This window comes from Myotis daubentonii, chromosome 12 (genome assembly GCF_963259705.1).
Source record: "Myotis daubentonii chromosome 12, mMyoDau2.1, whole genome shotgun sequence".
Taxonomy (NCBI): Eukaryota; Metazoa; Chordata; class Mammalia; order Chiroptera; family Vespertilionidae; genus Myotis; species Myotis daubentonii.
In genome coordinates, this window is record NC_081851.1 from 22,531,768 (window position 1) to 22,559,259 (window position 27,492).

The 27,492-nt window shown below is 51.4% G+C and overlaps 1 long non-coding RNA gene across 1 annotated transcript in view; it reads left to right on the plus strand.

Moving 5' to 3' along the window:
- Positions 1 to 18,837, plus strand: part of LOC132213090 (uncharacterized) — a 54,871-nt gene extending 36,034 nt beyond the window's left edge. The window contains exon 2 of the long non-coding RNA XR_009447890.1: positions 16,880 to 18,837. This is a non-coding gene — a long non-coding RNA (uncharacterized LOC132213090). The remainder of the gene's footprint in view (positions 1 to 16,879) is intronic.
- Positions 18,838 to 27,492: the final 8,655 nt, after the last annotated feature.

Consider the following 27,492-nt stretch of genomic DNA (forward strand, 5'->3'; position numbering starts at 1 on the left):
GTTGTCCTTAATGTCGAAAGCGGGAGAGAATGAACCAGCAACTCCTCTGGTACTCAGCCCCTGGAGCAGAGAAAGCCCTGGCATCCTGGGATGTGGCGATTAGCCATCTCTTCTGGGGTCAGCCCTGTTTGGGAAGAACTGGGCTGTGTCAGGTGGGGGAGCACTCACCCAGGTTCGGGCGGAGGTGCCCCGGGGGTCAGGTTGTATGCTGAGCTCCCCGTGGAAAGGACGTCTCATGGCAGAGCTGAAAGCAAGCCTGACTCTCAGAGGCCTGACCACCCGGCCTTTAGGGGTGCAGCTGTCCTTGCCCCCGGAGACAGTTGGCTGCACTAACATCACACATTCTAGACTTGAGTGCCTAGACGTTCAGCACTCTCATCACTATTTTTAACATTTTATTTTCTGTTCAGAGTCAAGAAGTGTATCCACCCCGCTTGGCCCCTGTTCCAGCAATGAGGCATCTGAATGCTTCCTAAGCTAGAGCCCTGCCCTGCCTGTGAACAGATTTTGATGAAACTCCAAAAGTGAAGTCAGGTTTAAATATTCTGCAAAAAGCATCGGGGTGCTTTTGTCTACTTGGGCTCAGTCTTCATGAATTATTAAGTCTTTTCTTAGATGACTGAGCTCTGTGGTTACAGAGCAGATAAGTTACTTTGCTCTTGAACACTGAGCATTTTCACTGATTTCAGTCTTACTCATGAGAAAATATTGTACTCACCCACAGATGCCAGGGTTCTAGAGCACCCCCCCCCCCCCGCCACCCGCGCTGCCTTCTCCCGTAGACATTTTAGACGCAGATCCCTCACGGTGGCTTTCACAGTCCCACGGGAGCTGCATCTGTGATCAATTATTATTTCTGAAACACACTCGCCCCCATGCAGTCACAGTGTTTGGTGGGGAGGGATGTGTGAAATCAGATGCCCACCCAGGGTCTTTGCAGGTCACGCATCCCTAGATTCTGCCACTGGGACGTGAGTGTGGACAGTATTACCAAGAAATGCAACGTGACTAACACCCATTCGCAATGGTCCTGTTGTGAAATTGCTGGGGTTTCCATTCGTGTGCCGAACCTGATCAGCACTTTGTATTTCTGACATTTTTGGAGGGATTGGAAACTAATTCTTTCTGTTGCAGTTTGAATTGTCTCCAAAGGCCGTTTCATCAGCTTTAGAGCCAGGTTAATAATGCTTTCATTTTAAGCTTAGCTACTTTCTCCCTGGCTCAGCCCGTGGTCTAGTGACGCAGTGATTTCAAAATCCTACGGGGGCAAGCGGCTTCGAGGCAGAGCCTGCCCCCAGGGTGGCCAGGCTGCCCCTGCTCATCCCCAGGCGGGGTCGCTGGGCCTCAGGGCTGCTGGCTTCTGTCCAAAAGGAAGAAACAGCAGGGACCTCGGTGGTGTAATTTACTGTTTTGGTTGTTGGTCCAGGACATCCTATCTCTCCCATAAAAATGTATATCCTCTCTAACCTCTCCCTCTAGGTGATTAATGGAGCCTACAATTAATTGTGCCCCATCAAGCATGTCCTTTTCTGGATTTTTCCCTTCTTCCTAGGAAACCTATTAAATCTTCTTGGTTATTGTAATATATTGATATATAATATATTTACATGTTGCATATTTTATATAGCTAATATGTTAAATATATATATGTTAATATATATATATACCCCATCTGAGGCTTTTTTTAAAAAAAGAGAGAAATAATATTAGTTGATTACTTTTCATTTCTTTTCAATGTCAGAATGGCTTTGTGTAATAAAACCCCAACAGGAGAGGGTTCAGAAATTAAAACAAGCTGACACTGCCCCGTTCTGAATTAAAATGCGGCATTTGGCCTTTATATTTTTCTTTTATGTTCAGCCCTAATTGTTTTTGCATATCAGTCTAAATAGGCAAAAACTTTTTAGAGTTCTATTTCAAATTAGAACTGTCATGTGGCCACTCTCATGTTTTGCTATTGTCATGATATAGTGAATAATGTTCTTTAATCAATGAAACTCACATTCTGGGTCAGTGATTTTTATATGCATGTGCACTCATATTTCATGAAATTAATACTTTCTACATGCTTACCTGTTAAGTGAATATTTTGTGTCTGCTTGCCTATGCTGTTAATTTTTCTGTGATGCCGCAGCTCATCGTGTAGTATACAAGTCAAGAAATTCAGCAAGATGCACGTAGTTCCTTTTGGTACAAAACACATGCTAGCTTTAGCAACAATATTTGGTATTAACAGATGAATTTTAAAACAAAAACTTGCCCTTTTTTTATCAACAAAGAAAAGTTTTTCTTTTTCTCTCTTCCTTCTCTTTTTGGTTGGTTCCTTTTTATTTTTTAAACACTAAATAATCAGCGTTAGTGGCCCTGTCCTCAGAGGAATTACTTACTGTATTTTCTGCTACCGTCACGGCCACCGGGGACTATTGTGGAGTCCACCGTGAGTTTCCTGTTGTTTCGGGTGAGAAAGAGTGTGCTGAGTGCTCAGAGGGGTATGAGAAAGCAGGCTGGCTTATGTTACTTCTGAAATGACTTAAAATAGCAGTTTTAAAAGCATCTTTTACCAAACCAGAACAGCAAGTCCCTGGCATTTCTCATGCACTTGATGTACAGTTACATATTTTGACTCCACTTCCACTTTTCAAATCTGTGAACGGATGGCTCAGGCTACCTCTGTGTTTGTATAACGTACCTGTAGCAGGACAGAAAGGAGACACTATCAAAGAAATGGGGATTCTGCCCAGTGCTGAGGGTGCTCAGAATGTTTTGAATACAAAGGAAAAGGTATAATTCCACTGATGAGAAAGAAAGTGTGATCGAGGTTACCAGGGACTAGGGGTGGGAGGGAAGGGGGGCGAGTGCTTAATGGGGACAGACTTCCTGTTTGGGATGATGAAAAAATTCTAGAGAAGGATGGTGGTGATGGTTACCCAACAGTGGGAATGTGCTTAATGCCCGTGAGTTGTGGGTTTAAAGAGCTGGTTAAAGTGGTAAATTTTATGTTATGCATATTTTGCCCCAGTTTAAAAAAACATGCATGCATGGAATGGAAAGAGGGCATTTGAATTACTATGTGAAGTAAAGTTAGATGTTGGGTAGGATTTGTACGGAATTACAGAAATTATGGATGATGGGGGGATCTCAGGAGCCTGCGTGGAGTCTAGACCTCCGGTTTCACTGGTCCCGGACCCGAGGCTGTGGAGGGCGGCGCTGAGCCTGGGCTGCAGGGGCTGGACGGGATGACCCTTGCTGCCTCCCCCAGCATGCACATGCCTTCTTCCCATTCACTGAACCAGTGCCATCGATGAGATTGGCTTCCAGATAAGGACCTGACTGAGGACATTTTAATCCTATAGCCTTTGATCTAGATGGTTCCTGAGTTCGTCTCTGGGGAGGGTTCAGACTCGAGGCTGGTCCCCCGGGCCCTGTGACCTCAGATGTCCTTAGACAGAAGCTTTCATTTCACGGAGCAATCAAATTTGAAACCAACGTGGCTCTGGGTAGCAGTTTGCAACCACGGGCTCTCCCGGCATGTGGACAGGGACACTGCGTGTGAGCTTCAGCTGTGACCGGGTCTACATGCCTTCCAGCCTCAGCTTGGGTGCAGCTTGCATCACTGCTCCTGCTGTGCCTTCCTACCAAGAAAATGGTGAGAACTGTGCATGTGATGGCTTTTGGTGTTTTAATTAGCTCGGGAGCTCACCCCTCATGAAACAAATTTTAATAATCACGTTATGGCCTGGGAACACCATTCCCAGACATTAGTATGGTACACATTTATTTTTTATTCCAGCATGGAGTTCCCATCATGAAACAAATTCTTGAGCCACATTTGACATGTTTTAAAAAAATTCCACCTCGGTGGAATTAACACGAGTCATATTTAATTCCACACAAGCACCTGCTCCTAGCAGCAAACACCGCTCCGTGCAGGGTTTAATTGTAACACACTGTGCCCAGTGTCAGCAGTAAGCATTCTGGGTGGAGCCGTAGGAGAATGAAGAAATTGTGTGAGCAAGGGGCCACTATACCTAATATGACACAGGCACCTCCGTGAAGCAAAAGCATGACATACTTTTTCTTTCCAAGCGAGGCAGCCCTGAAGATCACAAGCCCGCTTGCCTTTCACTTTCTGATACACATCCTGCCGGGAGAAGACGGGTGCTCAGCCCCACCACTGCCCAGGCAAACGCCATTCGGAAAAATACAGCCCACGTGGTGGGCAGTACCTCTGTGGGTTTCTCCTGGGCGATGGCACGCCACCCTCATGGGAAGCCTGAGACATCACCCTCCATGTCAGGGTGGTTACAGGCTGTTTCTGTGGTTAGTTTTGTAATGAACTACCTGGAAATTGTAGGCTTAGGTATATTCCTCCTAATCTGATACATTTTCTGGTCTCTGAGCTCCCTCAGAAATGGGCCACACACGCTCAGTGGGGGACACTTCCATGGAGGGAAGAGAAAGGCAGAGCCCCGAGTGGCTGCAGGACAGCCAGTCACTGAGAACAGGCTAGGGCGAGAGGCTCAAGACTGAGCCAGCCACGTGGAGCTGGGGCCTGGAAAGAATGCCACTGTCACATGTGTGACGGTGACTGATACCCCGGGGGTAAGAGAAGGGTTGAGCGTGGTGTAGAGTAACCAGAGTAATGGGGCGAAACCGAGGGAGGACGTCCTGGAATCTAATATCAGAAATACCCTTCCAAACAGGGTGTGTCCATCAGAGTGTGAACCGGGCTTATCAGCAAAACAAGCTGGCAGGCCAGTTCCAGTGACATTGCAAGGAAGGGGACAACGAAAAGCTACTGAGCAGGAAGAGCTAGCAAACGGGGTGTGTTGGTGGAGAGCCGGGCCAGGCCCAGCTGCTGGCCTAGGGACAGTGGTGGCTTTGTACAGGGCCCCCTCCAGGCAGCCGATGCCCCCAGACCCGCCCCCGGGCTGGGAGCTGCTGGGTGCGTGGGGGCCCCTCCACACCTCTGTTCCTGAAGGTAAGACAGGGCTTCCCCACCCTGGTGGTCAGTGTGCCTGCGACAGCCTGGGACACTGTGCCGCGGTGCCAAGGGCCACAGCTGCGAACTGCATACACTGTCATAATGGGGGTACATTTTATTGCAAGCTTTTGATTTTCTACAGATTCCCAAATAATTGTCATTAATATAGAAACATTTTCCATGAAAACTGCAGTTTATTAGAAGTGCCCAGGAGTGCCCCCGTGGCCTCCCTGCGTCGCCGTCACCCTCGGACCTGCTCTTCCCTGCAGGCAGAGAGGGCTGCCTCACAGCAGGCTCTCCGTGTCGTGTGCACAGTCCCCAGAGCGTTCTTGCCGGCGTCGTGCACTGGCCTGTCGCCGTGCTGGGTAGGCAAAGGGATATTTCTACAACAAGGCCAGAGTGACTTCCCAACGTGGAAGTATCAGGCTCCATGAAATCTTGTCTGTCTCTGACCGAAGCCCCTCCCCCTTTCGTTTCCACTACTGCCTGTCAGACCCAGGGAGTGAGTATCTGAATGAAGACGGAGCTGGGCTTCCTCTGGGTTATCTCTGGATGTGGTCAGCTCTGTGTGATTTCCCTCCGTCTGGTCCTTCCTTTCTTCCCAAACTTCTCTCCCTCCTCTTTTCCCCTTGTCTGTTTGTCTGGTCCTCATAGCCTCTTTTTTTGGCATTTAAAAAAATAATCTATGAATTGCTTTTTTAAAAAAAAAAAAAAGGTATTTTTATATACTTTTTCTAAAATAGGTAGGCATGACTTCAACAGTGAACCCACCTCTTCATATATTAGTCACTCTATTAGTTAAGTAAACGAGGCCGCGAGTTTGACATGCTTGCTCTACAGGAAGAAAAGAAGGCTCAGATAAGCAGCAAATAACAGAAACCCAACTTCAATTTTCCCATGTGGCCGTCTGCTCTCCAAAGTGGGGCAGCGGGCCAGGCAGGAGAAGACCCTGATTAGGGAGAAACAGTCCCCAGCTCCCCTGGGAGAAACCTTTAAGCTGCCCGCCCTCCCGCACCTCCGAAGCTTGGCCGAACCGAGGCCTGGAATCCCGCTGTGAGAGTTTCATGAGCACACACATGGACACAGCCAGACAAGAGGCCACCGTTGCCTGGAAACAAGTTCGTGCTGCAGGGAGAGGAAGGAGGAGGCGCCTTTCAAACCACACATGACCTGGGACTTTATCTTTTGGGGTGGTCATGTCTAGGGGAGGACAGCTCCCTCCCGCTCCACCAGCTTCCTGGTCCTGGAGCCCGCGGACCGGACAGTGGCCACCTGTGGAAGGCACGGGAGAGGGCTGCGGAGCCACGTGGAAAACCCAGGAGAGTCTGGGTTTAAGGACCGAGGTTGCTGTTTGCTGATCACTGGCAAGAAGCAAATACAGGTCACTGGTACAACTATGATGTCACACTTTTAAATAAATCCTCATGAAAATGACAATGGTTTCCAAGTCACGTCTTGGAAATAAATTGTGGGTAAGGACCGTCTGCTTAAAGCCTGGAAACCCAGTTTCCTCCGGCTTGGGTCTTTAAATGCTTTGATGATGTGGTTTGCTTTTCTCTCCAAGCAAGCAAGAAAAAAGTAAATAAAGACCGACAAGTGAGCGCGACCCACAGCCTCGCTGTTGGAAGAGCCCGGCCACCAGGGGCATGAGGGCTGGTGAGGAAGGACAGAGACCCAGGGGGACCTGAGCACTGCTCCAGAGGCAGCAGCCCAGCGCTGAGAGGAAGCGAAGGCACGTTCCCTCCGAGGAAAGGTCCCCACGGAGGCTAAGGATGATTTCTGCTTTGTCACCAAACCGAGTTGCTGGTGCCCACTGTCTCCTGAAGGACCAGGCCCCTCTGCAGCGGCAGAGAGCGAGCTCCATGAGCAGCGTCCCCGGACAACACAGTGGGAACAGCGTCAACAGCAAAGGCAGCCACTGGGGGAGGGACACGAGGCAGCAGGAGGCCTCGGGGGCTTCTTGTCTGTGCTGGGGCCCAGGCCGGTGGGAGGGGGTGCAGAGCGTTTCGGAAGCCCCTTTGGTGTGCGGCTGTGGAAGCTTTCCCGTTTTATTTTGCAGGCTAGCGTTGCCATTCTGGATTGGTCCCATCACCAGTGCTGCTTCCCTGCTCTGCTGTAATTCTATTTTCTTCATTTGTCCTTTGCAAAGCCAATGCATGAGGCAGACCCGCTGACCAGCTGCCCCTGGGACCTTCGTGTGCTGGCTCAGTGCCTGGGGCTGGTTCAACGGAGCTGGCAGGACGCGGCCTGGGGTCTAGAAGCAGAACCCCTGGCACTGGCGGGAGGGTGAGCCCCTTCACCGCACCCCTCCTTGGAGACCAGCTCTCCTGGTATTTCCTGGCCTTTATAACTCCTCAAACAAATGCCCCAGCACAGGCGGCGGGGGGAGGGGGGAGCTCTTAATAAACAAACCACACACATTTCCAAAGCCCAGGTGCCTTTGAGTTTATAAAAGAAATCCCAGTTGCCATTTCCCACTAATAGGACAGCGGTGGAGCTGGGGGTAGGTGGCCGTCGCTATTGTCCCCTGGTGTCCCCAGGCCTCTGCACTGCTAGCCTCTCCAGCTGCTCTGTGAGGAGTCCTGGGGAGGGGGAGGGTGTCCCCTGGCTGAGCTCTCCTGGGCTTGAACCGTAACCTCTATGAACAGACTTTATGCTACTCTTTTTTTTTTTTTTTTTTGAAACAAAATGATTAACAATGAAAGAGTAGGGTTTGGGGAGAAGCCCTTTTTTTAAAGCAACCTATGGAAAGTAATTGATGAGTAACGCAGCTTCAGACAACATTTTTTTCTGTAGCCCTTTCCACACAGTGCTGCTAACTTTGCATAACCCCTGCATTCATGGGCTGGGTGGCCCCTGACCCCTGCAATGCGAGCTAAGGTGGAAGGGGGGAAGGAGCCGAGTTCCCGTTTGAATGTACAGTGTTGTCACATCACCCCGAGGGCCATTTCCCTTTCTGTTTGCGAGGCCGGTGCGGTCCGCGCAGGGGCTCCTGTGGTCGGGGCGCTGTGGGCTGCAGAGGGCTGCCTCCCGTGGTCGCCTTCACCTTCATTTGTCTTAGGGTTTAATTTCCTTTCCCAACAAACTCAGCAACACAGAGAATGACATTTGGAAAAGTGTGAGTGAGTGAGTGAGTGAGTGAGTGACTACCACAGTCACCAGACATCACTCCTGTGATGGTTGGCAGGTGGTGACTCGCTCGGCCATCTCTCGATAAAATGTAAAGCATTAATTCCTGGCTGCTGCACACGCGAACGAAATGACCGGACCAGGCTTCCGTGGAAGACACCTGAAGGCAGGTGTATGCCTGGGAGTTTTTCTTTCACTGCTTCTTTGATGTGACTTCTGTCCAGACAGCCACACCCGTGGTGAAGGCTTGCTGTCACTGGGTTTTCCTTGCTGTTGGCCATGCTAAGTGTTAAGCGAGGGAAAGTCCGCCCTGTCAGAATGTTCTTTCCAAGTGGCCGGGAAGCCGTGGCCTGAAGGTCCGGACCCGCCTCTGTTTCAGGAAACGTCAGGCTTGTTTATCGATACCTGCCCCACCCGCTGACCCCACTGTGGTCGCAGCTCGGCCACTCCTGCAGCCTGGATGTGAGGGGCTTCCACTCCCCTCGTCGCCCACGGCGCCACTGACTTCCCTGTCAGCCTTAGGGAAGGAAGTGAGAGGGTATGGAGACCGTATGTGTTCAGTAAAGGAGGGTTAACTCTGCTCAGATTTCTAGGCTGGGAAGCAACAAAACAAGATGTGCTCACCGAAGTGGTTACCTCTAAACTAAGTATAGACTGGAGATAAATCTGACAAGCTCTGACATCTTCAAATGTCAAATCCACCCGCACATCACAGATGACATTGGACCTGATGACCGAACTCCCTTTAAAATATACTTCATGTAAATACATTTTTGTGAAACCACAAGCTGTTCCTCTCAGTTTTGTTTTCAGCTGGTTTTGATGAAGAGATTGGCATTCTACAGCTAATTAAACAGCTTGCAAGTCAACATCAATGAAAGCTTCTGGACTCAGAAATATACTGCACTCTGCACGGCGCAGGGGTAGCCATGGGCTTCCTCCTTGTGCTCACAGACGGGCCAGAGGGGAATTCGTAGCCCTAATCCCGGCTCACAGCCTAAATCGTGGGTCCAGTGTCTGAGCTTTGTCAGCTCACCACACTGTCAACACAGTGAGTCGGGTTCAGACTAACAAGAAATGCAGTTCATGTTTCTGTGTTCACTTACACCTACTAGTATTGAATATATTGCAAATTTCCTACACCTGCTACATATTTCATTGTATGACTAGAAAGCTACTTGCTTTTTCTCTGTGCAAAATAGAAAATGAAATGCAAGAGACTGTTGTTTCCAGATCAAGAAATTAGGAGTTCCTGGGCTTCTCTCACCCTTGTCTGTCTGTCTTATTTTATTTTATTTTTTTACAGTTGTGGCTATTTCTAGATTCTGGAAATTATTACTTGATTTTTCTTTAAGTTTGTCTTTCTAATTGTACAGTTAAACCTGCCCTAACCCTTAAAGCCAGATAGATTGCTCTAAGAAAATTGTTGTCATTATTTTATACAGGACAGATTGGCTTCATGTAAGAAGCTCTATCTGGTAAATGAGAGGAAAACTCTATTTTACTTACACTGAGGAAAGCCTCTAAACATAATGCTATTTGAACATCTTGGTGTTAACAAATGCATTTTGTGAAAAAAGGGAAGCACAAGTTAGCTAGTTGCTTGTGAAGTAATTCTGCTAAAAACATTAATTTTTCATGTGGAAGAGTTCACATTTTGATTTATATACCTGCAAAAAAAAGGGTATTTTTTTTCCAATGCTGAGAACATTTCTTTAATGAAAGTTTTGCACGGTGCCTCTCTGCTCTTAAGAAATTCCCGGGTTACAGCTACGATTCGGGGTGAACTTGAATTTGTTCCGTGACCATGGCCTTTTTGATTGTGGTGAAATAGTGCGAATGACAACGGTTCTGAAGAAAGTGCTTCAAGACCGTGTCGTGTTTCACTCTTTCCAGATGACTAAAGCCACCATCATTTCCCAAGTCCTCTGTCGGGGAAAGGGGGGACGTGTGGTCTGAGAGAGTGGCAAGTATTAGTGGAGGTCAGGCTTCTTTTGAACGTGAGAGCTCCATTGTGGGGTGGGTAGGGGTCAGGGCAGGTATGACGGGGTGAACTGCTCCTGCAGAACCCGTCTTAAGGTGACAACTCAGGTGACTACCAGGGTCCTCTTATGCCCTGTCATCTTTTATTGCAGTGTCCATGCAAGGTTTTCTGGTTTGCTTGCTCTTACACGTCAGGCTTCTTGCTTTAAAGCTTCAGAACAGTCACACACTGTAGGAAGAACTGGAACATAAAGGCATGAGGAGTGACTTCTGAACCCATGCTTCAGGTCTGGAATTAAACAGTCTAACACATCACCTTGGATAGAAGAGGCTGTTGCACTCTTACTGTCATCAGGTCAAGTTCACCAAGAGCAGGGCTACCTCACTGAGAATGTTTTGCACTGAGCACAGATGTAACTAGTCTCCTCCAGAAATTAAAAATTCCTCACGCTAAGTTCCCTGTCCATCAATATATATTTGCAGGGCTCTCCCTGAATTTTGCTACTGGTTTCTGGTTCTTTTCACTGCTTCTTTGGTAGTCTGTGTTTTAGGAAGAAATCCCCTTTCAGAAACAAGGACTTCTTCTCTGTGGTGTGTTTCCTTTAGTACTTCAAAATATTTTAAAATATGTGAATAGATTATGAGAATACCTATTGGTGAAAAGAATGTGGGGGGAGAAGAATTAACTAATTTTTAAATTGTTTGAGATCAGGGAAATACTGGGCTCAATCTACTGGTGTTTTTCAAATTGTTCCTCAATTTAGCCAAAGCACTGAGTAGAATTTCTTTCTAACAGACACGTGAAAAACTGCTTGGCTTTTCTAAGTGTAGACAGCAAGGACTAATGCTCTGAGTGTCGCCTGGAGAATCCAGAAATGTCCGTGGGCTGTCGTGAATAATTCTGTCTCTTTATGGAGAGTTGTTTGGGCTTTTTAGAAACTCATTAATTTGATTGAACGAGCCTGAGTGTTATCAGGAAAAGACGCTTCAGAAAATGGTTTCAGAATGTGTCATTTTCTCCTTGGTTTAATCTGAGATATAGTGTGTGGGCATGCTGGTATTTTAAAAGTGTTGTACACATGGCTGTGCCTTCAAATATGAGGTGGGATTGCAAAGAGAAGGGTTTTCTTCAGTCTTCTGAAATTCAGTCTGAAATTCTGCTTTTCTCCCGAGGAGTAATTCTTGGATTTTTAGTGAAGATTCTTTCATTCTTTTTTGCATGGTCAGTTTGTTGTTGTAATTAAGCAGAAACAAATTTTTAAAAGCTCTGTGAGCTTTCTATCATTTTGACCTTCATATTTAATGTTTCATAAAATAAAACCCTGTGTTTTCATTTTACTGGTTTCATTATTTTTTTTTGATGAAATGATTTGCGGTATAAGACTGCCATTTGGTTTCAATATTAATATATAAAATGAACTACGTGGGTGTCGTTTATTTTCAGTCGTAAATAACTGCTTCACCGGTTATTTTACCTTAGCACAATTCAATGGGCTCCTTTAGAATTTTGCTCTGCAGGGTTCAAACAATATTTGATGTGTGTGTATGTAAAATAAAAATTACACTCATTCAGAGCAAGTTTCATGTTGTCGTGGTGGTCAGAATCGAGGGAATATAATGTAGTTAGTTTCAAAACCCAGTCAGGAGGTTAATCATTCATTATTATTTTTTTTTCCAGGAAAGTCTAATTAGGTTGTCTCAGAATTTCAATTTACTAGAATTCTTTTTAAAAAATATTTTAAGTGAGTGTGTCAATTTGCTTAAAAAGGGGTTAATTTGGCAAGAAGGGGTACCTTTTCTGTTTGTATTGTGGCTTGTTCAATTTCTCATAAACTGTATTTGGTATCTAAAATGTTGAAAGCAGTTTGGGAACAAAATGTCTGCTTAACCCATGACAAAATTGGCCACAATTTGCCGATTGGGCTGATAACAAAAGCCAGCAACACAAAATAGGTAGAAAAACAGTTTGTTCGGTGATGTGAGACCACTGAGGGCTTTTTGCATGTTATTTTTTTTTTCTCATTCTGGTGTTTATGTTGTGCTGGAAGTACATGAAGAGGAGCTGTGCTCACCCGTAGATTCTGATTAACCATTTCATTGAGTGGAAGTCTTTTCACAGTTCAGAAAGCAGGCTGCTCACCTGGCATGTGAGACAAGTCTGGGTTAAAACCCAGCTTTGCACCTACAGCCCACGTTTCATCAGGCTCCCCCCGGCACCGTCTTCCCAGCTCATAATTTGGTCTTTTACGGCAGCACTGGAATTCCATTCTTCCAGCGCTCAGCATGGAATTATAAGGCTGTGACGACATTTTTGCAAATGTAAAACAGAAATTGTAGTTTGCAGTTTAAAAACAAACAAAACACTTCTCTACCTGGGCACACAGTTGACAAAAATTTTAATAACTAAAAGTACACACTGACTCTCCTGTGATCCTCACAGACTGGAAACAAATATTAGGTTTTACATGAGACAAAACAGCTTTTCAAGGGACAGAAGGAGCCAGCAGCCTCCCTCCTCTGCTGCCGTGACTTCTGCCCCGAGTGTGTGAGGTGGTCTTGTTGTTTTTGCTTTTTGTTTTGTTTTGTGTGTTTTTTTGGTCCTAAAAATGAGACACCTCTGAGCAATAATTAGGATGAGGTCTATGTTTTTACTTATTTCATCTTTGTTTTCACAAATAAATACAAATAATTCAAACTGAAACCTGATGGCTTTGGTGATAATAAAATAGCAGCCACGGGGAAATTTTCTTCATTTTAATGTTCTTTCACAACCCACATTCAGTTTCGGTAGGAAAATTATTAACCTTTTAACACGGTGCTTCAGCATGGGCTCCCCGTCGACTCCTGAATATGATTTGCAGGTTTTGGTTCTATTTTGAGATTTTGGTGTGCGATTTTTTTTTTCTTCTTTCTTTTCTTTCTGTCTTTCTTTCTTTTTTAAGACCTTGGCTTTCTTTGATCGCGATGGTAGGACCTGAAATGCCTGTCAATGCGAGCACACTCTACAGGACTCCTGTTCCCGCCCTCCTCCTGTCCCTGCTGGGAAAGAGGAAATGTCCCCAGCCTCCCTGTTTTCCTTCTTCTCACTCTCGGTGGACAAGCATTCTTTTTAAAATCCAGCTGAGCCGCATTTCCGAGAGGGCCGATGGCTCTATGTGCTGCACCTGCCTTGGCTCCTGTCTGCCTTGGGTACCTCTGTGTCCTCAAAGCAAAGCCAGTGAGAGCTGGTTGTGCTGCGGGGCTGCAGGGCCCCTGGGCTGTGAGGCAGGGATGTGGTGTCTCCCTGCTCACTGCAGTTGGGTGCATCCTGGAAGGGGCGGATGGGAGAGGACCAAGGTCTTGCAACTCCTGTGTCTTCAACCTGAAGCACACGGGAAGGCAGACAGGCAGACGTGGGGCGGGAGAGGCAGGTGTGTGGGATGACCCCCGCTGGCGGTTTCCATTTTAGGCATCTTCTGCTCCACGTCTGGCTGGGACAGTCACATGGCGGGGAGGCCCTGGTTGGGACTGGGTCCCACACCCACACCGCCCTGTCTGCCAGGGCTGTGCCTCATGACCCTCGGTCCCCTTCCTTGTTCTGTCCCATCATTTGTGAGCCCCACCCGTTCCCAACACCCCCACCAATCGGGGAATGGAAACTGAGCAGCAGGCCTGCCTGCACCAAGCGTGTGCCCTGGAAGTGCCCCTGTCAGCATGGCAGCTGGGTCTGTGTTTTCTTCTTCCCCTGTCTCCTCCATCTCCTCCTCCTCCTCCTCTTCCTCCTCCTCCTCCTCTTTCTTTTTGCATACTTCCTGTATGAGGTTAGTTTTTTTTTTTTTTTTAATGATAAACAACCTATTTTTTTACTTTGCTTTGGCCTGGTCATAGGCTGCCTCTACCTGTCCAGTGGTGAGCATTTTGCTGTGCTCCCCACCTGGGCACGATCAGGTGCTAGGTGAGCTGTCCTTGTCCCCCTCAGGGTGGCAGGTCAAGGTGGTGAGCACACCATCTGTTCTCCAATCCGAGAGGAATGCCAGTAGACCTCAGGGCTCAAGTGTTCTCCTCGGGCAAATTGGCCTGGGGAAGGAAGGCCCAGGGAGTGTGCGCTGGGCCAGTGGGGGGCGTGATGACCAGAGAACTCCTCCTGGCCGTGCAGCACCTGGAAAAGGAGATAGGCATGAATCCAGCTGACACTTCTCCCCAGGTCACCCCGATAATTTGCTGACCCTCTGCACTGCTTCTGGGCTGCTTGCTCTCTCCCCCCCCCACCCCCATCCCCCACTGTGGGGTCTCAGGAGAGAGCCATTGATGAGGAGCGAGGGCACTAAAGTGAGAATTTCAATAGATGGCCAACCTGCGGTCACCCACAGTCATGAGGGACCGAGCCCATGGCCAGTGTACAGGAGTCACGGGAGCCAGGGCCGTTCGCCAAGGTGACCCTGGGCATGGGTGCACATCACCAGGGGTGCATGAAAACAGGTCCTGGTCCTTGCCCCAGAGTTTCCAAGGCAGAGTCAGGGGAAGGGCCCGGGGATCTGCATTTCTAACAAATGCGGGAATGTGATGCTGCCGGTCCCGGGCCCACGCGGGAACCTCTGAGGGCCGTGGCTTCGGGTGGTTGGGTGCCTCAAGCCCCTGGAGCCGCTGCCTGCCTGCCTTTCCCTCTGATGCTGAGTCCCCTCATGTGACCGGGTACAACCTTGGATATAAAACCGGCCTTCAGAGGCCCGTCGCTTCTCTCAGTAACTGTACAGCACGGTGACCTGCCCCAGTGCCAACCCGTCCACAGATTTGCTAAAACATTTTTGTGGTTCAGTTCTTTGAAAGGAGGGTTTTATCTTATGGATAGAGAAAGTGACCATGTGAGGAGGGGTGCTGGGACAGGAAGTAACCCAGCGAGGGGGCCTGTGTCACCCACCCTTGTACAAATAGAGAGAGAGGCCCTTTGTACCAGAAGGTGGGCGAGCTTCCCAGGTCCTCCCTGGGTCAGGGGGTTGCGGTCAACCATGCGCACCCCTTCCTCCCCGCAGGTGGCCGAGCAGTCCCATCAGGATGCTGGCCGGGAACGTGACAGCTCATTGCCCACCTCCCCTGCGCCTGGGTGAGAGAAACAACCCCAGCAGCAGGCCGAGGGCGCAGGGATGCTGAGTCGGGTTCCTCGGGAGCAGTGCCCGGTGTCAGTGCCTGGGGGCCTGCGTGCGTTCTGGGGCCGGCTCACCATCTGCCCACAGGGCTGTTGAGGGACGCGGAGTCTTTCTGAGCCACGTGTAGGTCTGTAGTGATGCGTGGAGCACTTCACAAAAACTGCTTCTAGGGGAGGTCCCCTCGGGAAAGCTTCTGAGTCTGCTCAGCCTCAGGTGGGTTCCCCTGAGAAAGGAGGGGAGAGCCCTGTGGGCACCTCCCACAGCACCGCAGCCTGGTCGTTTCCCGGAGACCAGCGTCACTTCTCCCGAGAATGCGTCTGTGATGACCAGCGGCAAGTTCCCGGTGGCCCTCCAGGTGCTCCCTGTGTGCGAAGTGAAAACAGAGCCCTCCCGGCACAGTGTGCGCCCACCCCATCCTCCTGGGCAATCATTTAAAGTCTCCAAAAGTGGGCTTCCAATCAATGATTCTCTCTCATCATTGATGTTTCCCTCTCTCTCTCCCTCTCCCTTCCTCTCTGAAATCAATATATATATATATATATATATTTAAGAAGTGGGCTTTCCACACAGTCGGAACCCAACGCGAGTCACCGCTGTCAGGATGCGCATGGCCGGTCGTCTTCCCGGGGCTGGCGAAGACCTGGCGCGGAGCCGGCCGGGGTGGCCAGGCTCTCCTGTGGCCTCTCGCAACGCGAGGTCCTCCCGCCTGGTGCGTGATGCCTGGGGAGCAGAGGCTCGGGTGGCACTGAGGGGCAGAGCACCCCACCCAGGGAGCGTCCCTCTGGGGTGGGTGTCCGAGCTGCTGTTTCTCTCCCCTTCCCCGCGTCCTGTGCCCGGAGCTTCCTTCCGACTGACTATCGACTGTCGTCAGTTCAGAGAAGGCCTGCTTTGGAGCATCCAGAGGGCTACATGGGAGGGACCTCCCTCAGGGTGATGTGTGGGACCCTGAGGCCGTTCTGCAGATCCAAGCGACACCGTGGGGAGACCTACTTGCATACTAAAGAGTGAAGGAACAGCTTAGCCCAGCCAAGCTGGAGTAAGATAAGGGAGTGATATGTGATCAGGAACCCGCTCCCCAACACAGGACTGCCCGACACAGGGAGACGCTACTGGTCTCCACGCCCTCCCAGTGTGCGCTGGCAGAGGGGACGCCATAAGTGTGACGGGCTCTGAGTTAGGGGCAAACCTTTTAAAGTGTGTGGATGGGTTTCTTTAGTGGTAAACAGGTAGCCAGGCCAACACAGAATCCCGAGGGATTGCCTCACCCACGCCAAAGCCCCGGACAAAGTCAAGCGAGCGCAGGCCTTGCCGTGGAAGCAGATATTCGGGATCTGGGATGGGGTAGGGGTGACTCAGGACTCCATCCAGCACTGTCCGGGCCAGGGTGACCTGAGGAAGGTGCCAGCTTCCTTCCTCTCTGCACCTGCCACGTGAAGGTGACCAGATGACCCTTAGGACCCTGCTCCTCTCACTCTGTGCTTAGGTCAAGTCCCTACTGAAGCTTGGGCTGCTGCCCTTGGCTTTTCATCTCACTCACAAGTGGGGGAACTGGAGAGCAGTACCTCTGTTCGGTGGTGAAGCTGAAGGAACGAGGCTTCCCCTTCCTCCCATGCCGGCCACTGATGTGTTTCTTAGTTCCTGTTTCTCTTTGCCCACCCAGGAAGGCTCTGCATATGAAACCTTGGGCCCACATCTGGATTGCTAAGTGCAAGCACACACCAGGAAGCTGGTTTTCCAACCGGCTCACCTGGGCGACGTTCTCCCCGGGGTGTTGGAGTCCACGGGCATCGCCTCTTGGAAAGCCCAGCATTTTGCTGCCACTAGCAAACGAAGCCTTGGGGAAAAGTAATGAAGGCTGCAGGCGTTCGTGACGGACTCGCTCCTGTCTACGGGACATTGGGGAGAAGATGCCGGATAAAACAATATAGCATGTGAAGAAATAAATACAGACGGTCCCCAGTGGCCGAGAGTGTCAGGACAAGGACTGCGCGTAAGACAAGCTGTGCTCTCAGCAGCCTGCGACCCACGGAGAGCCCTTTGGAGAAGGGGGGGCGGGGCTGCCCTGAGCAGCATTCCCGAGACCTAAGAAAGGGCTCTGCTCCCGGAGTGTTTGGGGTGCACACACCACCCTGTGTGAATGGCTTTCCTTATCCCCCAACGTCTCAGGGCCTTTTACACGGTGCATTATCTCTTGGGGAGGGATGGAGTACTTCAAGACCATGTACCCCTCTCCTTTTCACAGTTTTGTGCCATTAACAAAAGTCAGGAAATGGGGGAGGTGGGGGAGCTGATCTTCCTGGTGAGCTCAGGGCTGCATCTGGGCAGGTGGCAGGTGGAGAGGACAGCAGGCTCCAGGGAGCTCAGAGTAGTCAGGGGCAGAGCTGGTCCCCTCCCCAGCCATCAGGGGTGGCTGCAGAGAGAACATGGCAAGAGTAGCCGACAGGCTGGAGTGGGGCCCCCCTCCCAGGACAGTGCTGTCTCCCTCCCCGAAAGGCCTCTGAGGAGCAGACGGAAGCACGAGGCTGGCTGGTCGGTCACAGCGTGGGCTTTGTGCTGATGCGGCTGCCTGCATTTCAGTCGCCCCCCTGTCTGTCTCTGGAAGAATCTTTCCACTTGTTTGGGGAAATTAGCTTGTGGCAAACGGGGTTTACCAGCTCCGTGGTCCTTGGAGCTGCTCTCAGGCTGTGCGGTCCTCGGGGTGTTTGTTTGGTCAGGAGCTTCCCCGCCTCGCTGGGGCTGAGGACACAGCTCGTCTGCTAGATGCTTTCATGCATGGATCCCCGGGAGCCATCTCTCCTGGGCTGGGGAAAGGGACGGGGAATGGAAAGTCAGGGCCATCCTCCTAGGTTACCCTCAGGGACAGCAACTCCACAGGGACCTCCTTTCACTCTCTTTGGACCTGGGAGTAGGATCGGGGCATCATCTGGGCAAACAGATGATGGAAGTCCTGTGTGAGTCTCCACGAGGCCGAGGCCGACAGGGACACAAGAGGAAGAGCCTCCGTTGCCCCAGGATAGACCTTGACCCAGAGTCTGACCTCAACTTGTCAGTAAGCAGGCAGTGGGCTTCTGGGAACTTCTGCCTTTTCAGTCCCTTCTGAATTATTTTTAAACGATGCCCCGCCCTCCATCACCACCCGCAATTTTGGTCGATTGTCACTATTTGAACAGATGCTGATAAATTTGATCCCCAGCTCTGTGGCATTTACGATCTCTTTCCCTTTTCGGTTTCCACGTACTAGAGTGGCTATCTCTCAGTGTGGTTGGCAGTGACCTGTGTTTTTCATATATGTTTTTGTTTCAGAATAACTGGGAGATGAAACAGGAAGCTCTATGACACACTTGATCGAAAATGACACAGACCAAAAAAAAAAAAAAAAAATCAGGACTCAGCCCCATTCCAGCGCCTCTACCTGCTGCCTGCTGCCCACGCCGGGATGAGGTGGCAGGTCTGCCCTGGACCTGACTGAGGTGCGGACTTCAAGGGCCTCTGCATTTGCTGATATGTGTCTGCAGTATTATGTCATGGTCTCGTCTGGCTGGTTTCCTATGTATCTGGCTGTCTCTATGTGTCTTACTCCCTTTTTCTTCATTAAAAGCAACATTTTTTAAAAATGAATTCTTTGCTTATTAGCTATATTTGCACACTCATTTAAAGGAGACCAAATCATGTTTGAGATTCATTTCTGTAGGACCACACGTCAACCCTGCCGTAACCACACAGCATTATGACAGCGTTAGAAGCGTGTTGAACTTGAGTCTCTTATTACTCAGCCTTGTTTGCCCAGCCTTCTCTTCTGCCTCTTTGGAAGGCCTCTCTCCAGTCAGCATTGACGTGTTGGCATTTGAGGAAAACACTGGGAGATGTTTGGAAGTGGGTGCAGCTGGTACTGGCCTGCCAGTGGTGACCTCAGAATCATCACCTTGAGCTTTCTCCTGGAGGCCTGCCTTCTCAGCTGCCTCCCCTTACCCTCCATCAGTCACCATTCACTTCTTCATTTCACATGAGTGTCTTTGGGGCCTGCTCTGCATGGACCGCATGGTCATGTCATCCAGATGTCCTGACTTCTTAAACCCGAGCCCCTGAAATTGGCAACTAAATATTCCTTAAGAATGGATAAATGTCAAAGCATTCCTCCGTGGACCCCACTCTCTTCTCCAACTGAGTAGACAGCTCGAGCCTCCTGGAGAGACACTCAGAGGCCATAGAAGTCCTCCCAGCACCTCCTGTCTTCATTTTTGCACTCACAGACATCCAAGAACAACTTAAATGACCGGTGCACCGTTTACACTTCCCAGAGTTAGTTTATCAGGAGACCGTGATGAACATCTCAGCCCCCCATGTGCCTGGCATACCAGGTGCCGCTATGCACATCCATCTCCCCTCCCCAGGTGACCACCATGTCCCGGCCCGGACCCGCGCTTCTATTTCTTGCTACCTCATGACTCGGCTCTATTTTCTCCGTAGAACATACCACTATCAACATCATCCTGACTGCGCATTTATTACTTAGCTGTCTGCCTCTTACTGGCCCCCACTGCAGCTCTGCACAGGCAGATCCTAGTCTGCCCTCTGCCAGTCTGTCCCCAGCACCTGGCATTCTGTTCATGAATCACGCGTTGACCAGATCCATTATCTTATCACTTCTCCTCACAACACGGTGGTGTGGCCAGCCCAGGGGTCCCACCACTGCGTGGTGGACGAGGAAACTGCACCCATGGGCCTCGAGGAGGCAGCTCAGTGAACAGAGCTGCTGGAGGGAGGGGCCAGGCTTTCTGCCAAGACCACCTGGCAGAAAAGGCTGATGGTGAACTGCCTGCTGTCAGTAACCAGATTCTCAGCTGACCGAGCTCTGCCTCGCGTATAAATGTGCTCAATCTGATCTCACTCACCTGCAGTCCTGGGAACGTAGAGGCGACCGTTGCTGGAGGGCGTGAACTGGGAGGCGTCCGGAGGGTGGGCTCTCGTCCTCGCTCTGCCAGCTCTTGCCCCTCAGAGCCACCTGACTTCTCTGGATGTGTGTTCCCTCAGTACCACCCTGGGGGGCCGGGCAAGATGTTCTTTTATGTTACCCCCTCTGCTGGTTCTGCATCTGCTGGTTCTGCGTCTGCTGGTTCTGGAAGAAGAGGAGGCAATGCGGAGGGTGTTGAGGACAGCAAGGCAAAGCCCTGAGAGCGCAGGGAGCCCACCTGGCAGGCTGTGGGTTTGTGGACATGACGCGTGGGCACCACACAGACCTAAGTCGGCCCCTCCGGACATCCCCCCGCCCCGGAACAGGGGGATTGTGTTGGGAAGGATGTCTCTTCCCACCTGGTCACTCCTTACCTGTGCTTTGAGCTTTGCAGAGACCACCCATGAAGGCATATGTAACCTGGCAGAGATGGGAGTCCCAGGCTCAGGGAGAAGCAGGCACAGCTCGCACAGGGTTTGCAGGACAATTAGCTCCCAGGGGTCACCAGGGAGGGAACAGAGCCATTTGACCACACAATTCTAGATGATTCTGAACCCTGGCAGACATTCGATTACCCAGAACATTTAAAAAATCCAAGTGGCCAGGCTCCCCCAGGAGCGATCACATCAGAATTGGGGGTGGAGGCCAGACATCAGTATTCTCCCGGTCATTCCGCCGCGTAGCCAAGGCTGACAACTGCTGGCTGGGCTGTATTGTCTGATACAGTCTCCACTAGCCACACGTGTCCATTGGAAACTTAAAATGTGGCTGGTGTGACCGAGGAACTGAACTTTTATTGTGATTGAAACCTAACTATGCGCACGTGGACGTGGCTGCCGTGGTGGACGGAGAACACAGATGTTGTCACAGAAAGTTCTGGATGGCTCGGACCAGGGGAGCTCTGAGCCTGCCCCTGCCTCACTGGGCCCGAGAGGAGTTTAAGGCGATGCATGTATTTCTCACCTGCGTTTTGAGCCAAGGCTTGAGCAGCACAAGGCAGACGTGCGTTCAGAGTGTGCCGGTGAGATGGAAAGAACGTAAAGTGCCTGGGAGAGTCGAAGGCCCTGACCCTGCTCATCTGACTTTTGCTCCGGGCGGGCCTCTGAAGGCCCAGCGCGGGGAAGGGAGCTCCCCGAGTGACTGTGGAATGACTGCAGTCCCGGAGGGCAGGCCCCTGGGAGCAGGCCCTCCAGGGAGGACCTGTGGCAAAGCAGACTGCAGGGGGTGGGGAGGGGGGAGCAGAGCGGCCAGGCTCCACGTGGGCCCCCTGTGTCCGCTCAGCAAGCTGAGCCAGCGTGGGGTTCAAGTGGGAGAAACAGAAGCCGAGCTGAATCATTTTCTGCTTTTTGCTCGCAGGCTGTCAGATTTTTTTCTTTTTTCGGAGGGAAAGCACCTTACGACAAAGAATAATACTATTTTGAATTTCAGAGCTTTCCCTTTCTCAAGACACTTTACCCCTCTGACTTATCTCGTCCTCACAGCAAGGCCGTACCTGAGCAGGGAAGGGACTTTAGTGCCTGGCAGCCAGAGAACGGGCTCAAGATCGTGAAGAGAAGAGAAGGAGAGGCGAGGTCCGGCGCCGTGTGTCCTAGGGCCACACCGAGTCCGCGCCGTGTACCCAGGACCCAGCGCCCCGGGCTGCGTGCTCCTCAGAGGATCCTGTTGTGAAAGGACACTTCCCACTTGTTCCGCCTGGTTTCATCCCAGCTCTCTGGGCACCCGCTACCTGAGGCCATTTTCCTCAGCGGTTTGTGTGATTTGCAAATTTGATCAACATACTTTCTGTGCCTCTTCCTCCAACTTATTTTCCACATGGCGAGTGGACAGGACACAGGGCGAGGCCCTGCGACTCTCCATGGAAACACTCAAAGGACACACGGTGCACACCCGCCCCAGGCCGACCCTGCCACCTCGCAGACCTCCGCCTCCAGGCGTGGCGCTGCCGAGACCCATCTGAAAGCAGACCTGCCCGGGGGAGAAACACGGACGTCCGTCCACCTGAGAGCTCAAGGGGGCCTGCCCGCCCGGCCACCTGCACGGCGAGGGCGCAGGGCAGCCGGGCGGGCGCCGGGCACGAGCTGACCCCTCCGGGATGGCTGTCCCCCCTGCTGTGGATTCTCCTGGTCACACCTCCACCCACCCAGCTTGTGTGTACGCGGGACACAAGAGCGGCTTTCAGATGCTTACTGAAAGCAAGACACACTTTCTGGGGCATTCCCCTCATCGGCTGCGCTGGTGAAGCTCGTCAAAACAGGAAATGAGGTTAGCATGGAATGACTTTCTCTCAGAGACGCGCATGGCCGCCGAGAGACCACCACTTTCCTCCCCACACTGCGCCCCACACTGCGCCCGCCCGGAGGCCTCTTCTGGGCTCGTCCGGAAGCGGGGAGCGTGCGCTTCTGTGGCTGTCAGGAACCATTGCTTTGGAAAACGCGTTCATATTCTCTCGTCCTCCGCCTCCCCGACCCTCTCCCTGTCGCTCCAGTATCTTGAAGGCGTCTGCTCTGAAGTCAGATCCACACGTACTCCCAGCACCGAAACAGCGCCGTCCAGAGAGGGCTCCGCGCACGTCCCGAGGCCGAGGGGGTCACACACGAGCTCCCCTCGTGGGCAGGCGGCTCCCTCCTCATGCCGCGTGGTCCACCTGTCCCTGGGCATCAGAGACGCCGGCCAGAGGAAACGGCCTCAGCGAGATGGGAGCAGAGGGAACGCCGGCTTTCCCGGTCCCCAGGTCCGCGTCTGGCCAGAGTGCGCCCTGATGACAGCTGCCCTGGCTCCATTCGCGGGAGTGCCCACGTGGGGTTCTCTGACTCAGCGAGAAGGTCACGGTCCAGGGCACGGCACCACGCTCATCGGTGCTGAGCTTTCGGACAAATGTCCCCACTTCTACTTTCTAGTTTAAACGCGCTTCGGAGTCACACTTGCTTCTCGGGTGGAAAGGCGTCAAGCTGGGCACCTGGAGCCTTGGCTTCAGGTGTCTCCACATGCCAGACATGGGGTACCGCCTGGAGGGGCCCGCTTGTGCACGATGCTCTCACTTCTGTAATCGCGGCCCGCTTCTCCTTTTACTTGACTGGGTAGGACCTCAAAGCCCCCCTGTGCCCCGGTGTCCCGGCCCCTCTCCGGAGGTGCAGGGGTACCTGGTTCTCAGTGGTGGCTACTGGGAGGAGGGCCTGGCTCTGGGAGGATAATCCCAGTGACCATCCAGGGCTCTGCCTGCTCGGACAGGATCTCAGAGCCGGAGGGGGAGTCATTATAGTATTTCCAGGCCTCACAACAGGCTCCAGCGGTGGGGTCATCACCCTTTCATCTCAGGTAAGAAATTGGACCCGGATCACAGAACTGGGAATGTGGTGATGCCGCCGGATTTAACCCCCCAGTGGTCTGGCCTCCTGGCTCTCCCTCAGGCTGCCACTGTGCATTTCATAAAGACCCCAAAGCCAATCCTTTCCCCCTTCAAATGGGCTGTGAATGGTAGACGCAGGCAGAAGGAAGCAGCTGAAAGCAGGAGGCGACGGGAGGCAAATGACCATGTTGGACCCGGGGCCCCCTCTCGCTGCAGTGGGTGTGGCCCTGCCCCGTCAGAGGCCTGGGGGTTCCCTGTGGGAAGGCCGAGCTGAGGACAGACGTGGCTCTCTGCAAACGGCCTGCTACTCCAAGTGCAGGCGGAGGGTCAGAATGGCAGAGGCCCCGGAAGCTGCATTTCAACGGGACCCGGGCGAGCACAGCTGCTGGCTCTCTCTGGGCCCTGGAGTCAGAGCTCTGCTCACACCGTCACCTCCACAGCCCCGTGCGTGTCCACCTGGCGTCGGGGGAGTAGATGTTGGTGAAGTGGATCGGTCTTTGCTCTTCTGGGAAGCTAGTCAGGAGTAGGGGAGGGTGCAGAGCTCCCCACCCTCACCCCTCACCCCGGCTAACAGTCAGCGAGATGGCAGGGAAGAGCTCAGACACCATGAGCAGTTGCCCCAGTGGAACCTGTCACTCGAGCAGGAAAAGCAAAGGTGAGGGAAGTAGATCAGCCCGGACTGGAGTGTCCTGTGCCTGGCCCTCCCCAGTTCTTACTGTTGTTTTCTCTTGGGAGCCTCTGGAGGCAGCGGAACTCCAGTGACTGGCCTGGCTCCTTCAGTGAGGGGCCTTGTCAGATGGTGCCAATATGACTGTTAGGAGTCAGTCAACGTCCGTCGTTCCTTCCAGCTCTGCCTTTCACTCTCAGATGTTTCCCGGTTTGGGCAATAAATTGTATGATCACCCTGTTTTCTGGTCACCTTATATCTGCTTTTTTATTTTCCCAGGAAGTTGCTTCCCAAACACTAACTTCTTCTTACCCCATTTTCTCTCCTAAGGTGGAAGGGTGTTGGCACATCACCTGCAGGTCAGGCAGGACTATCCCGGACCAGCAGAGCCAGCAATGGGGGGGAGGGTGTGTGAGGATGCACATTAGCACGTGTGTGCACACACGTGTGTGTCATGTGAGCATCATGGGGTGCATGTGTGCTTGTGTGTCTGTGTATGTGTGGTGTGTATACGTGTGGTGTGTGCGGGGTGTATATTGTGGCGTGTGTGGGTGGTGGTGTGTGGGGGGTGTGGGTGGATGTGAGTGTGGGGCCAATGGTACATGAGTAATATGGTGTGTGTATGTTGCATGTGGTGTGTACATGTGTGGTGTGAATGTGACTGGCATGGGTATGGCATGTGTGTGGTGTGGGTGTAGGTAAATGTAGCTCACAGTGGCCGGAGCCCCACTTGCTCTGACTATGACATGCTATAGGAGCACGGATTTGCTTTAATGTAAATATTTTGATGTTTTTCTTTTCCTGAACTTCCCCCCTTGCTGGTAAACAGGGGACCTACAGTAAATGCATGGTTTTTCTGAGAACTGACTTTTAAGGAAATAAGAAAACCCCCGCAATTTTATTAGCTAATTGTCAGTCTTGTGCATGCTTGACCACTTCATTTCTCTGCTTTTAACTCTGCTTCTGCAGACACTTGGCCACCAAAAATCACTTCACTTTAATTTATAAAAAAACTTTAAAATGTATAAATATACCCATTCAAAAACAGGAAAACTTACAAAGACAGTAAGAGGGAGGAAAGTCCTTCTGTAGGAGGTTTCTGACACAAGAAAACAGCCCATCCAAACTCCAATTTGTCCTTCTAAGTGGAGGCTCCCTGGGCCATTTCCCTGTGGACTCTGGTCCTCCACTCCCATCGTCGTCACCTCTGAGCTATTGCGATGGGAGTGAGGAGGCATCCGGAGTCCTGGCCACAGAGCCTGAGCCTTAACACACACTTGTCACATCCCAGATGCTCCCTTTCCATCCCCAGGCAGGTGGCTGCCAGAGCCACCTGTGTTTGCAAACACCGTCCCTGCCAACGGACTGTGCAAGCCCGTGTGGTGATAAATGAGAACAGTGACAGGGAACCCGGGCCAGGAAGACCTGGATCCGAGCCCGAGCTGTTCACCTGAAGGTGTCGCCTCACCTCTGCCTGTCACTTCCTGCACGGTGAAGTGGAGACAAGACTTTCTGGCCTCCAAGCCTCATGGAGGGTTGTCAAAACCCAAGACCCATAACTTGCTTCAAAATAGCCGGGGGAGAGGGAGAAGCCAACCCGTGACAGAGTCTCCTTGGCAGGGAGCAGTGACAGCAAGTGCCGGGGTCCCTGAAGCTGATGGCAGTCCGGCCTCGGCTCACGCCCCCTGTCCCCGCTATTTGTGCCGACAGCACTTGTCTGTTCAGGTGATTGCTGGGGCTCTCTTTCAAAGAATGCTCTCACCCCCCAAAGGGAAACCGAGGACACGGAGAACAAACATTTCATTTCGAGTCTTCTAAGGGCAGTGCTGACAGGACTTCTAGCAAAGTGTCTCCCTGCCTCCTGAGGAGAAGAGGAAAGAGGAGGAGGTGGAGACGGTGAAACAAGCCGGCCACCTTCTAAAGAGGGAGGGAAACTCGCCAGGAAGCGTGATCACAGAGGCTCGAGGGGAGTCGATTCCTTCTTTTCCTCTCAGAATAAATGACAGAATTGGCTAAAATCCACATAGTGTGGGTGGTGTCTCTATCTGATCAACCTATACCCCGGATCATGTCTCATCTTCGCGGGTAAAGCAGCCTTCCTGCTCTCCTGGCACCTTGCTGCTGTAAATGCCGTGAGCACTCACGGGCGTCTGCTCTGCGGAAAAACATGACTCAAGGTCCCCGATTTGCTGCGTGCGTTGGGAGGTCTCGTTCTGGAAGGCCGAGCTGGTGTTAGCAAACTGCTGCGCACATTCCAACCGCTCGGCAAACAGCCTCTCTCCCAAAGCAAACAAGGTGCGACAGCAGGTCAACACCAGGGGAGGGAGGTTCATTCATTTCCTAGTTGACAGGAGCATCCGTCAGTGCACTGCTATGAGGCTGGTGAGTTTCAGGATTCGTTCGTAAGGCTGTGTCAATAAAAGGCTTTTTTTTTTTTTTTTTTTTTTTGGCAATTCAGTTGCTTGTGGTGAATGCTGTCTTTTTTTTGTTTTGTTTTCCATTCCTTGGCTCATTCCGAACTGTTGAAATGGGACATTAAACTGGAAAGTCATGTGCTGTTTCAAGGTGCACTTTAACCTTGAGAGGGTCGCTCCGAGGTGGGGCGGTGCCCCCGCTCTCCTGGGTTGGCTGGGTCTGGTTGCCAGGCTCCTGGGTGACGAGGCTGATGGTTCTCCCGCCAGACGATGACATCGGGTTTCTAAGGCAAAGGCCACATGGCTAGTGGTACTGGACTCACGCTTTGCTATTTTGCAAAATTGCACAAATACTCATAAGTTACGTGTGCAAGTGCATGTGGCCCATTATGTCAGGGTAGATTGGAAAGTGATCCTTCCGTGGACAAGTGTCTACCCCAATAACGCATTCCCACACTGCTTGTCACATTGGAGACTGTTTCACCCACCTCTGTTACAGGAGGGCTCCCCTAGGTAGCAAGTGTGTGTGGGGGGCGGGCGGGGTGGGTGGGGAGGGGGCTGTGTCTTTGGGTCTAACATTGCATTTCTTGTATTTCAAACCAGGAAATTCTAGTGTGTACTGGAAAAATAAAAAGTGGCGCTGACTTTAAATTGGTCACAGCCCCCTGGCTTAAGGACAACACAAGCAAACATATGAGTTCTGGGAGCTGGAGACCCTCTCCGAGAACAAGTTGTGAAATTGTAGGGTTCACTCTAGGCAGGACCTTGGGATCCTGTTTCCAAGAGCAACCTGTTGGGGTGCCATTTGGATCCCCGAATGACTGTGTAAGTGGAAAGATTTTTAGCTTGATTTATGCCAGAATTTGTGACTTTGACATAAAATACAATATCTGAT